The sequence below is a fragment of the Sminthopsis crassicaudata genome, chromosome 1, assembly GCF_048593235.1.
Source record: "Sminthopsis crassicaudata isolate SCR6 chromosome 1, ASM4859323v1, whole genome shotgun sequence".
Classification (NCBI taxonomy): Eukaryota; Metazoa; Chordata; class Mammalia; order Dasyuromorphia; family Dasyuridae; genus Sminthopsis; species Sminthopsis crassicaudata.
Window position 1 is genome coordinate 212,574,456 of NC_133617.1, and position 10,861 is coordinate 212,585,316.

Consider the following 10,861-nt stretch of genomic DNA (forward strand, 5'->3'; position numbering starts at 1 on the left):
GGAAAAGTTGGAACAAAAGGTTTTGCAGTTGTCAATGCTGAAACATTACCTATTCATAATTTTTTTGTAAAAATTAAATAAATATTTTAAAAAAAGAAAGGAAAATGGCTCTCTAATAAGGCTTTAGAAATAGAATTGGACATAATAAAAGTGAAAGTAAAAGAACTGATTGTAAAATGCCAAAGACTAAAAAAGGATAGATAAGGTTTATTTATGAGCAAAAACAGAAGAAAATAATAGGATGAAAAATAAGAAATATCTTAGAGAAAATTTAAAATAAATGTGTATATATAATATCTTATGTATAATATTTATACAATGTAAATATAAACACATTAAATAAAAAAGAAAACTCCATAAAATGGTAGGAATTAAACAGACGCAAAAAAGTTGAATCAAAGATAGCAAGAATACACAAATTCACATACACAGACATATAGAAGATATTAAATATCAACAAATAACTATGGTGGCATGGTTATTGATCTACATCTAGAGACAAGTGGATCTTATGAAGTATTCCTAATAATAAGGCAAATGAAAGTTGGCCAACTCCAGTTAAGCTCTTTAACATCCTAAAAGATGATACATTTAAGTGAATCACTGAATAAATGAGTCAATGTCAAAAAACATTCAAATTACGAAACAATTGCACTTACTTAATACATCAAGAAGGTTAAACACTTTAGGCTTTAGTAACAGGTAAACTGAGAATTACTTTTTTTTTTTTTTTGAAGAGATGAAGGAACTAGCCACCATATTCACTGGGTCATGGATAAAGCAAGGGAGATACAGAAAATTCCACAGGAGACATTGACTTCTGCTTCTTTGCCTATTCTTAAGCCTTTTGCTGTAAGATAAAGGAGTAGTACCAGATCATGTTGTTTCTTGAAGAACATAGAGTACCAGATTAACTTAAGACTGGAAAATGAGAACAATAAGGCTATATCTTGTCATCTTATTTATTTAAATCAGATGCATTGCTCATCATGAAAACCTAGGTGAATCAAAACCTGGAATTAGGATTGTTAGGACAAATATTAGTAATCTCAAATATGCAAAATTCTGATAGTGGAAGGGAAAAGGAATTAGAAAGCCACTTGATAAAGATCAAAGAGAGAAATGTAAAAGTTGATTTAAAACTTAACATAAACAAATTTTTAAAAGAAGAAAAAAGACAAGTTTTTCCAACTGGTCATATTATTTCCTAGCAAATATAGGGAATCATTGTTATATTCTTGTGCTCAATGATCACTGCAGATGGTGACTGTAGCCATGAAATTAAAAGACACGCCCCTCCCTGAGTTCAATAGGCGACGTTCGGATTCGGAGAGCGCAGAAGTTCGGCTCCGACCATAAGCAGTCTTCTTCCTGCCGGTAAGCACACCACCGAGGCCCGCAGCCCGCTTCCCAAGGCCAGGAAACTACCAACACAGCCAAGGAAAACATGTCTTCCCAATTCCCAGCATTGACACCAGAGCAAAAGAAAGAACTGTGTGACATAGCTCACCGAATTGTTGCTCCAGGCAAGGGAATCTTGGCAGCAGATGAGTCCACTGGTAGCATTGCAAAGCGACTGCAGTCCATTGGAACTGAGAACACAGAAGAAAATCGACGCCTTTATAGGCAGTTACTTCTGACAGCAGATGATCGAGTGAACACCTGTTTTGGAGGTGTTATCCTTTTCCATGAGACACTCTACCAGAAAGCTGATGATGGACGTCCCTTCCCCAAAGTCATAAAGGCAAAGGGTGGCATTGTGGGCATCAAGGTGGACAAAGGTGTAGTGCCCCTGGCAGGGACCAATGGTGAGACTACCACTCAAGGTCTGGATGGGCTGAGTGAGCGCTGTGCCCAGTATAAGAAGGATGGGGCTGACTTTGCCAAGTGGCGTTGTGTTCTGAAGATAGGGCATAATATACCTTCCCCACTTGCCATCATGGAGAATGCCAATGTGTTGGCCCGATATGCCAGCATTTGCCAACAAAATGGTATTGTCCCCATTGTGGAGCCAGAGATCCTCCCTGATGGAGACCATGATCTGAAGTGTTGTCAGTATGTCACCAAGAAGGTTCTGGCTGCTGTCTACAAGGCTCTGAGTGACCACCATGTCTATCTGGAAGGGACCTTGCTGAAGCCTAACATGGTCACTGCTGGCCATGCCTGTACTCAGAAGTATTCACATGAGGAGATTGCAATGGCAACTGTAACTGCCCTTCGCCGGACTGTGCCTCCTGCAGTTACTGGTATCACCTTCCTGTCTGGGGGTCAGAGTGAGGAGGATGCCTCCATCAACCTCAATGCCATCAACACCTGCCCCTTGCATAAGCCATGGGCCCTGACCTTTTCTTATGGCAGAGCCCTGCAGGCATCTGCCCTTAAAACCTGGGGCGGAAAGAAGGAAAATGTCAAGGCTGCCCAAGAAGAATATATTAAGCGGGCCACGGGTAACAGCCAAGCTGCTCAAGGCAAGTATACTCCAAGTGGAAAGTCAGGAGCTGCAGCCAGCGAATCGCTCTTTGTCTCTAACCATGCCTATTAAGTCAAGGCCTTCCATCTGGGTATGCCCTAACACTCCAGGCCATCCCTCACAGTCCAGGAAGAGGCTGAGATCCCAGAGCTTTGTGCTGACCTCTCCCATCACTCCTAACTTGTGTGGTGTTGTTGCTCTCTGGTGAATCTAGTGACCCCCTCCTCAGCCCACTTTTTCCAATAAACAACTATTTAACAAAGAAAAAAAAAAAAAAGAAATTAAAAGACACTTGTTTCTTGGAAGGAAAACTGTGGCAAAACTCCACAGCATACCAAAATGCACAGGCATAACCTTACCAAAAAAAGTTAATATAGTCAAAGCTATATTTTTTCCAGTAGCAATGTATGCCTGTGAGTTTTGGACTATAAGCAAACCTTAGTTTCACTTAATTAACACTTTTCCAATTTGGGGAAATGAGAAGACTTTTGAGAGTCTTTTGGGCAGAAAGGATATCAAATTGGTCAACACTTAAAGAAATTATTTTAGGCTATTTGCAAGAAGGTAAAACACAAGCCGAATACATATTTTAATCATATACTAGTACAAAAAAAAAAAGCAAAGTGCTGGAACTCTGTCTTCCCAGAAATCAGCCAGAGTCAGGATCACCAAAACTCTTTATTCCTTGTCTCTTGAGGTCACAGTCAGGGGATTAGATCTAATAATCTCCACACCACCTTCCTCTCTCAACCTCCAGGAGAGAGCTTGCTTCAATTTCTTCCTCCTACTCCCCCCCACATGTCACATCCCCCTCTTTGTCCCACCAATCAAGTCAGCACAGAACAGCTGGGGAGGGTAAACCTTCAAACAAGTTAATAGAGAACCGTCCAATTGGCAATTAGTCTCACATGATCCATTATCCAAGTGCATTTGCTCAGTTCTAGTCTTTTACAGGAAAGAAACAAAATGGATCCATAGAGGATAATATGGGAAAAAAAGAGTATAGTGGAAACAATGAGCATAAACTTTTTTTTATTAATTTTATAATTATACATTTTTTGACAATATATGTACATGAGTAATTTTTTTTTTTTATAACTTTATCCCTTGTATTCATTTTTCCAGATTTTCCCCTCCCTCTCTCTACTCCCTCCCCTAGATGACAGGCAATCTCATACATTTTACATGTGTTACAATATAACCTAGATATAATATATGTGTGTAAATCCAATTTTCTTATTGCACGTTAAGTATTGGATTCCAAAGGTATAAGTAACCTGGGTAGATAGACAGTAGTGTTAATATTTTACATTCAATTGCCAGTGTTCCTTCTCTGGGTGTAGTTGTTTCTGTTCATCATTGATCAGCTGGAAGTGAGTTGGATCTTCTTTATTTTGAAGATATCCACTTCCATCAGAATACATCCTCATACAGTATTGTTGATGAAGTGTATAGTGATCTTCTGGTTCTAATGAGCATAAACATGATGGACTTTTTGAGATAGTGAAGGAAAGAAGTGCATGATATCCTATGATCCATGGGATCATAAAGAGCAATGAATAATCGAATGAACAACAAAAAAGTTTCATCAGACTTTCTGACAGTGATGATCAAATATCAGATATGACTGCCATATTCCAACAAAAAACAAAGCAAAAATAATCACAACAAAATAGTCCAGAACTTTTTGTTCTCAAGAAATGTATAACATATCAGTATATTATTGAAGTTGTGAATTGTCCCAACATTGTAAAAAGTTATTCAGAAGTATTACCCAAAAATCACAAAAGTATTTATATTATTTAATCGAGTGATATTTCTATTATGCATATATCCCAGAGAAGTCAAAAATAGAGAAAAATAATCCGTGTATGCAAACGTTTATAGTGACATAGAACTAATATTAATAGGAAAGCACTGGAAATAAAGTTATCCATCTTAAAAATGGCTTAATAAATGATGGAATATAAAAGAAATAGAAAATCATTACATGATATGAAAAAAATTCTTTGAGGTACAAATTCAGAGAAAACTGTTAAATCATATATAAGAAATACCTTGTGAAGTGAACAGAAATAGGAAAATGATATATACAATGACAAAAAAAGTTAAAAAAACATTGGAAATTACTTTGAATATTATAATGAATTAATCATGACTTCAAAAGACAAATCATAAGGCAAACCTCCTAATTATAAGCAGAGAAGTAATGAACTAGAGATGCAGAATGATACATCACATTTGCAGATAGTAGTTTTGGTCCTTTTGGTATAATAAATTTAATATACTCATTATAATTATTTAAAATAGTCCTGTTCCACATTCAACTTGTGTTTTCTTATATCTTTTAAAAATTTGATCATTGGTATTTGTTAAATTTGTAATAAAATATATTAACACATTTCTTTTGAAAATGAAGAGCTAGGGGGCGGAGCCAAGATGGCAGAGAAGAAACACACGACTCAGTGAACGTCCTCACTCCCTCGCAACCAATTAGATAAATTAAGTCTCAGAATTAGCTCAGGACTGATAGATACCACAAGGACTGGAAGCACGACTTACCAGCTGAAGACAATCTGGAGTTTCAATAGAGAAGGTCAGTTCTCAGGGGAGGAAGAAGAGAGACCAGCACAGACTGTGGGGTAGGGGCACACTGCGCCCATTGCGCTGGGAAGGGCTCTGGGATCAGAGAAGCCACTGAGGTAAAGGAATCTGGCACAGGCTGTTAGCTCTTCTCTGCTAATTATTTAGCAGTTCAGAAGAGAAAGCCAAAATATTTTAAAACTCAGATTAGATTTTCCCCGGATCCTGGAGGTGACTCAGCAGATCTGGGCACCAGGGGGCGTGGCCTCAGCTACCTCCTGAGAATAGTTAAGAGATTGACAAGTGGGTGGATACGGCCCAAGGCAACACACACTGCCTAGTTTAGCTGGAGGGAGTGGAACTCAGCTCCAGGAAGTCCCAGAGAATCGGAACCTTTAAACTAGGGACTGCGGTTTCTGGCAGACACTTCCAGTTTGAGCACAGGGGCTTTTCACGTCACCTGCTGCAGACATCCACTCCCCACCCAGACACATAGGCTGGGCTTCCTGCTGTCTTTACTATTCTATGCCCTCAAAGCACAGTAGTGCTAATCACCTCTGAGGCACTTCCAGGGAGGGGGTGGGGAACTCTCTCCCAGAGCTCTATCTTAGCTCAGGCGCAGGGGCCGCTGCATCCATCAGGTCTGGGAGGAAGCTGGTAAAGAAGTAAATAAATAATTTCCTACCCCAGGGATAGACCCCAAAAGATTTTTTTAAGTATAAGCAAAAAAGCCAAAAAAAACTATAGATTCCTTCTACACAGAGAAAGAGCGGGTATCCAACCCCGAGGAAGTTAACAGCAGAGAGTCAGCAGATAACAACCTAAAGGGGAACGATTCCTGCCCCCCATCACATAACTCTCTCCTAGAAGAAGCTCTTAAAAAATTGAGGGAGATCGAAGAAAAATGGGGAAAGGAAAGGGAAGTTATGATAGAGAATAAAAACGTCCTGAAATTGGAGTTGGAAAAAATAAAGAATTCACAGGAGATGCAGGGAAACAAAATTAGTGAATTAGAAAAGGTTAAAAAAACACAGGAAAGTAGGATTTCTGAATTGGAAAAGATAAAGTCTCAAGAAAATAGAATTTCTGAATTGGAAAAAGAAAATAATTCTCAAAAAAAAAAAATTAGGGAAATGGAAAAAAACTCAATAGAGCAAAATAATTCATTTAAAAACGAAATTGGGCATTTACAAAAAGAACTAAAAACTGTGAAAGAAGAAAATAACTCCTTAAAAGTCAGGATGGAACAAATAGAAATGAATGATTCACAGAGAACCCAAGAATCAGTCAAACAAAACAAAAAAAAATGAGAAGCTGGAGAACAACGTCAAATACTTACTGGGAAAATCTATAGAACTGGAAAATAGATCTAGGAGAGATAATCTGCGGATTATTGGACTTCCAGAAAACTATGACCAAAAAAAGAGCCTAGATTCTATTTTACAGGAAATTATCAAAGAGAACTGTCCAGAGATAATAGAAACAGAAGGGAAAGTAGATGTGGAAAGAATTCATCGAACTCCTTCTGAAATAGACCCTAAAAAAAGAACACCACGGAATATTGTGGCTAAGCTGCAGAATTACCACACAAAGGAGAAAATCCTGCAAGCAGCTAGAAAAAAACAATTTAAATACCAAGGTGCCACAATAAGGGTCACCCAAGATCTGGCTGCCTCCACATTAAAAGATAGAAGGGCCTGGAACCTGATATTCCGTAAGGCAAAAGATCAAGGACTGCAACCAAGAATGAACTACCCAGCTAAGTTTAGCATCTTTTTCCATGGAAGAAGGTGGTCATTCAATGAAACAGAGGAATTCTATATGTTTCTAAGAAAAAAAACCAGACTTAAATAAAAAATTTGATCTACATCCACAAGACTGAAGAGAAACAGAAAAAGGTACACAGAACCCTTGAGAACTGTAACTCTGTTGTGGGTATATAAAAAGTACTCAAGGATAATTTGATTTTACTGATATAAAAGAAAAAAAGGGGGGTGTAGTAAAGGGAAGGAGGTCGGTTCAGAAAAAGGGGAAGGAATGATAAAAAGAGGGAAACAACATACCAGGAAGAGGCATAGAAAATACACCATATCTGAGGGAACTTAGTGAGGGGGAGAATCATTGTGTGAATCTTACTCTCATCAGGAGAGGCTCAAAGAGTAAATAATTAACATATTTGTTTTTCAGAGAATTTTCTCTCACCTCATTAAAAGGGGGGAGAGGAAAAGGGAAAAGGAAAAGGAGAATAAGTGAAGGGACTTGGAGGGAGGGGGAAGGGATCCTAAAAAAAAAAAAAAAAAAAAAGAGGGAGGGTTGCGCGTCACAAGGGGGGTCTGTAAATTAAATATAGGGAAGGGGGATCAGGGGGGTCAAGGAAAAAAGCATAATCTGTGGAATAATACGATGGCAGGAAATACAGAATTAGTAATTTTAACTGTAAATGTTAATGGGATGAACGATCCCATCAAACGGAGACGGATAGCAGATTGGATCAAAAAGCAGAACCCTACAATATGTTTTCTACAGGAAACACACTTAAAGCAGGGAGATACATACAGAGTAAAGGTAAAAGGTTGGAACAGAGCCTATTACGCTTCAGGTAAAGCCAAAAAAGCAGGGGTAGCTATCCTTATCTCAGATCAAGCAAAAGCAGAAGTAGATCTTGTTAAAAAAGATAAGGAAGGAAACTATATCCTGCTGAAAGGTAGCATAAATAATGAAGCCATATCAATACTAAACATATATGCACCAAGTGGTATAGCATCTAACTTTCTAAAGAAAAAGTTAAGAGAACTGCAAGAAGAAATAGACAGTAAAACTATAATAGTGGGAGATCTCAACCTTGCACTCTCAGATTTAGACAAATCAAACCACAAAACTAACAAGAAAGAAATTTAAAAAGTAAATAGAACATTAGAAAAACTAGGTATGATAGACCTTTGGAGAAAACTGAATGGCAATAGAAAGGAATATACTTTCTTCTCAGCAGTTCATGGATCCTATACAAAAATAGACGATATATTAGGACATAAAGATCTCAAAATTAAATGTCGGAAGGCAGAAATAATAAATGCCTTCTTCTCAGATCACAATGCAATAAAAGCTACATTCAGTAAAAAGTAGGGGTAAATAGACCAAAAAGTAATTGGAAACTGAATAATCTCATCTTAAAGAATGACTGGGTGAAAGAGCAAATTATAGAAACAATTAACAATTTTACCCAAGATAATGACAATGATGAGACATCATATCAAAATCTTTGGGATGCAGCTAAAGCAGTAATAAGGGGAAATTTTATATCTTTAGAGGCTTATCTGAAGAAAATAGAGAAAGATAAGATTAACGAATTGGGCTTACAACTTAAAAGGCTAGAAAAAGACCAAATTATAAACCCCCAACCAAAAATTAAACTTGAAATACAAAAATTAAAAGGAGAAATCAATAATATTGAAAGTAAAAAAACTATTGAATTAATAAATAAAACCAAGAGTTGGTTTTATGAAAAAGCCAATAAAATAGAAAAACCTTTGGTAAATTGGATCAAAAAAAAGAAAGAGGAAAATCAAATTGATAGTCTTACAAATGAAAAGGGGGATCTTTCCACCAATGAAGAGGAAATTAGAGAAATAATAAGGAGTTACTTTGCCCAACTTTATGCCAATAAATTTGATAACTTAAGTGAAATGGATGACTTTCTCCAAAAATATAGGCTCCCTAGATTAACAGAGGAGGAGATAAATTGCTTAAATAGTCCCATTTCAGAAAAAGAAATAGAACAAGCTATTAATCAACTCCCCAGGAAAAAATCCCCAGGGCCAGATGGATTCACATGTGAATTCTACCAAACATTTAAAGAACAATTAGTCCCAATGTTATATAAATTATTTGAAAAAATAGGGGATTAAGGAGTCCTACCAAACTCCTTTTATGACACAGACATGGTACTGATACCTAAACCAGGTAGATCGAAAACTGAGAAAGAAAATTATAGACCAATCTCCTTAATGAATATTGATGTTAAATCTTAAATAAGATAATAGCAAAAAGACTTCAGAAAATCATCTCCAGGATAATACACTAGGATCAAGTAGGATTTATTCCAGGAATGCAGGGCTGGTTTAATATTAGGAAAACTATTAATATAATTGACCATATTAATAATCAAATTAATAAGAACCATATTATCATCTCAATAGATGCAGAAAAAGCATTTGACAAAATCCAACATCCATTCCTACTAAAAACTCTTGAGAGTATAGGAATAAATGGACTATTCCTTAGAATAATCAGGAGCATATATTTAAGACCTTCAGTAAGCATAATATGCAATAGAAATAAACTGCAACCTTTCCCAGTAAGATCAGGAGTGAAACAAGGTTGCCCACTATCACCCTTACTATTCAATATAGTACTAGAAACGCTAGCCTCGGCAATAAGAGCCGAGAAAGAGATTCAAGGAATTAGAGTAGGAAATGAGGAAATTAAACTGTCACTTTTTGCAGATGACATGATGGTATACTTAGAGAACCCCAAAGACTCTGCTAAAAAGCTACTAGAAATAATTCAAAATTTCAGCAAAGTGGCAGGATACAAAATAAATCCACATAAATCCTCCGCATTTTTATATAACACTAACAAAATGCAACAACAAGAGATACAAAGAGAAATTCCATTCCAAACAAATGTTGAGAGTATAAAGTATTTGGGAATCCATCTACCAAAGAAAAGTCAGGAATTATATGAGAAAAATTACAAAACACTTGCCACAAAAATAAAATCAGATTTAAATAATTGGAAAGACATTCAGTGCTCTTGGATAGGCCGAGCGAATATAATAAAGATGACAATACTCCCCAAACTAATCTATTTATATAGTGCTATACCAATCAGACTCCCAAGAAACTATTTCAATGACCTAGAAAAAATAACAACAAAATTCATATGGAAGAATAAAAGGTCGAGAATTGCAAGGGAACTAATGAAAAAAAACTCAGAGGAAGGTGGTCTAAGTGTACCTGATCTAAAGCTATATTATATAGCAGCAGTCACCAAAACCATTGGGTATTGGCTAAGAAATAGACCGGTAGATCAGTGGAACAGATTAGATACAAAGGACAAAAAAGGATACAGCAACCTAATCTTTGACAAACCCAAAGATACCAACATTAGGGATAAAAATTCATTATTCGGAAAAAACTGTTGGGCAAACTGGAAATTAGTATGGCAGAAATTAGATATGGATCCACACTTAACACCATATACCAAGATAAGATCAAAATGGGTCCATGATTTAGGCTTAAAGAGGGAGATAATAAATAGATTAGAGGAACAGAGGATAATCTACCTCTCAGACTTGTGGAGGAGGAAGGAATTTATGACCAGAGGAGAACTAGAGATCATTATTGATCACAAAATAGAAGATTTTGATTACATCAAACTAAAAAGTTTCTGTACAAATAATACTAATGCAAACAAGATTAGAAGGGAAGTAACAAATTGGGAAAATATTTTTAAAAACAAAGGTTCCGACAAAGGTCTCATTTCCAAAATATATAGAGAACTGACCCTAATTTATAAGAAACCGAACCATTCTCCAATTGATAAATGGTCAAAGGATATGAACAGACAATTCTCAGAGGAAGAAATTGAAACTATATCCACTCACATGAAAGAGTGTTCCAAATCACTACTGATCAGAGAAATGCAAATTAAGACCACTCTGAGATACCACTACACACCTGTCAGATTGGCTAATATGACAGGAACAAATAATGATGAATGTTGGAGGGGATGTGGGGAAACTGGGAC

The 10,861-nt window shown here is 36.6% G+C and overlaps 1 pseudogene; it reads left to right on the top strand.

The window, feature by feature from the left end:
• The first annotated feature begins 1,291 nt into the window (after nucleotides 1–1,291).
• LOC141546442 (fructose-bisphosphate aldolase A pseudogene) lies at nucleotides 1,292–2,751 on the top strand (annotated as a pseudogene).
• Nucleotides 2,752–10,861: the final 8,110 nt, after the last annotated feature.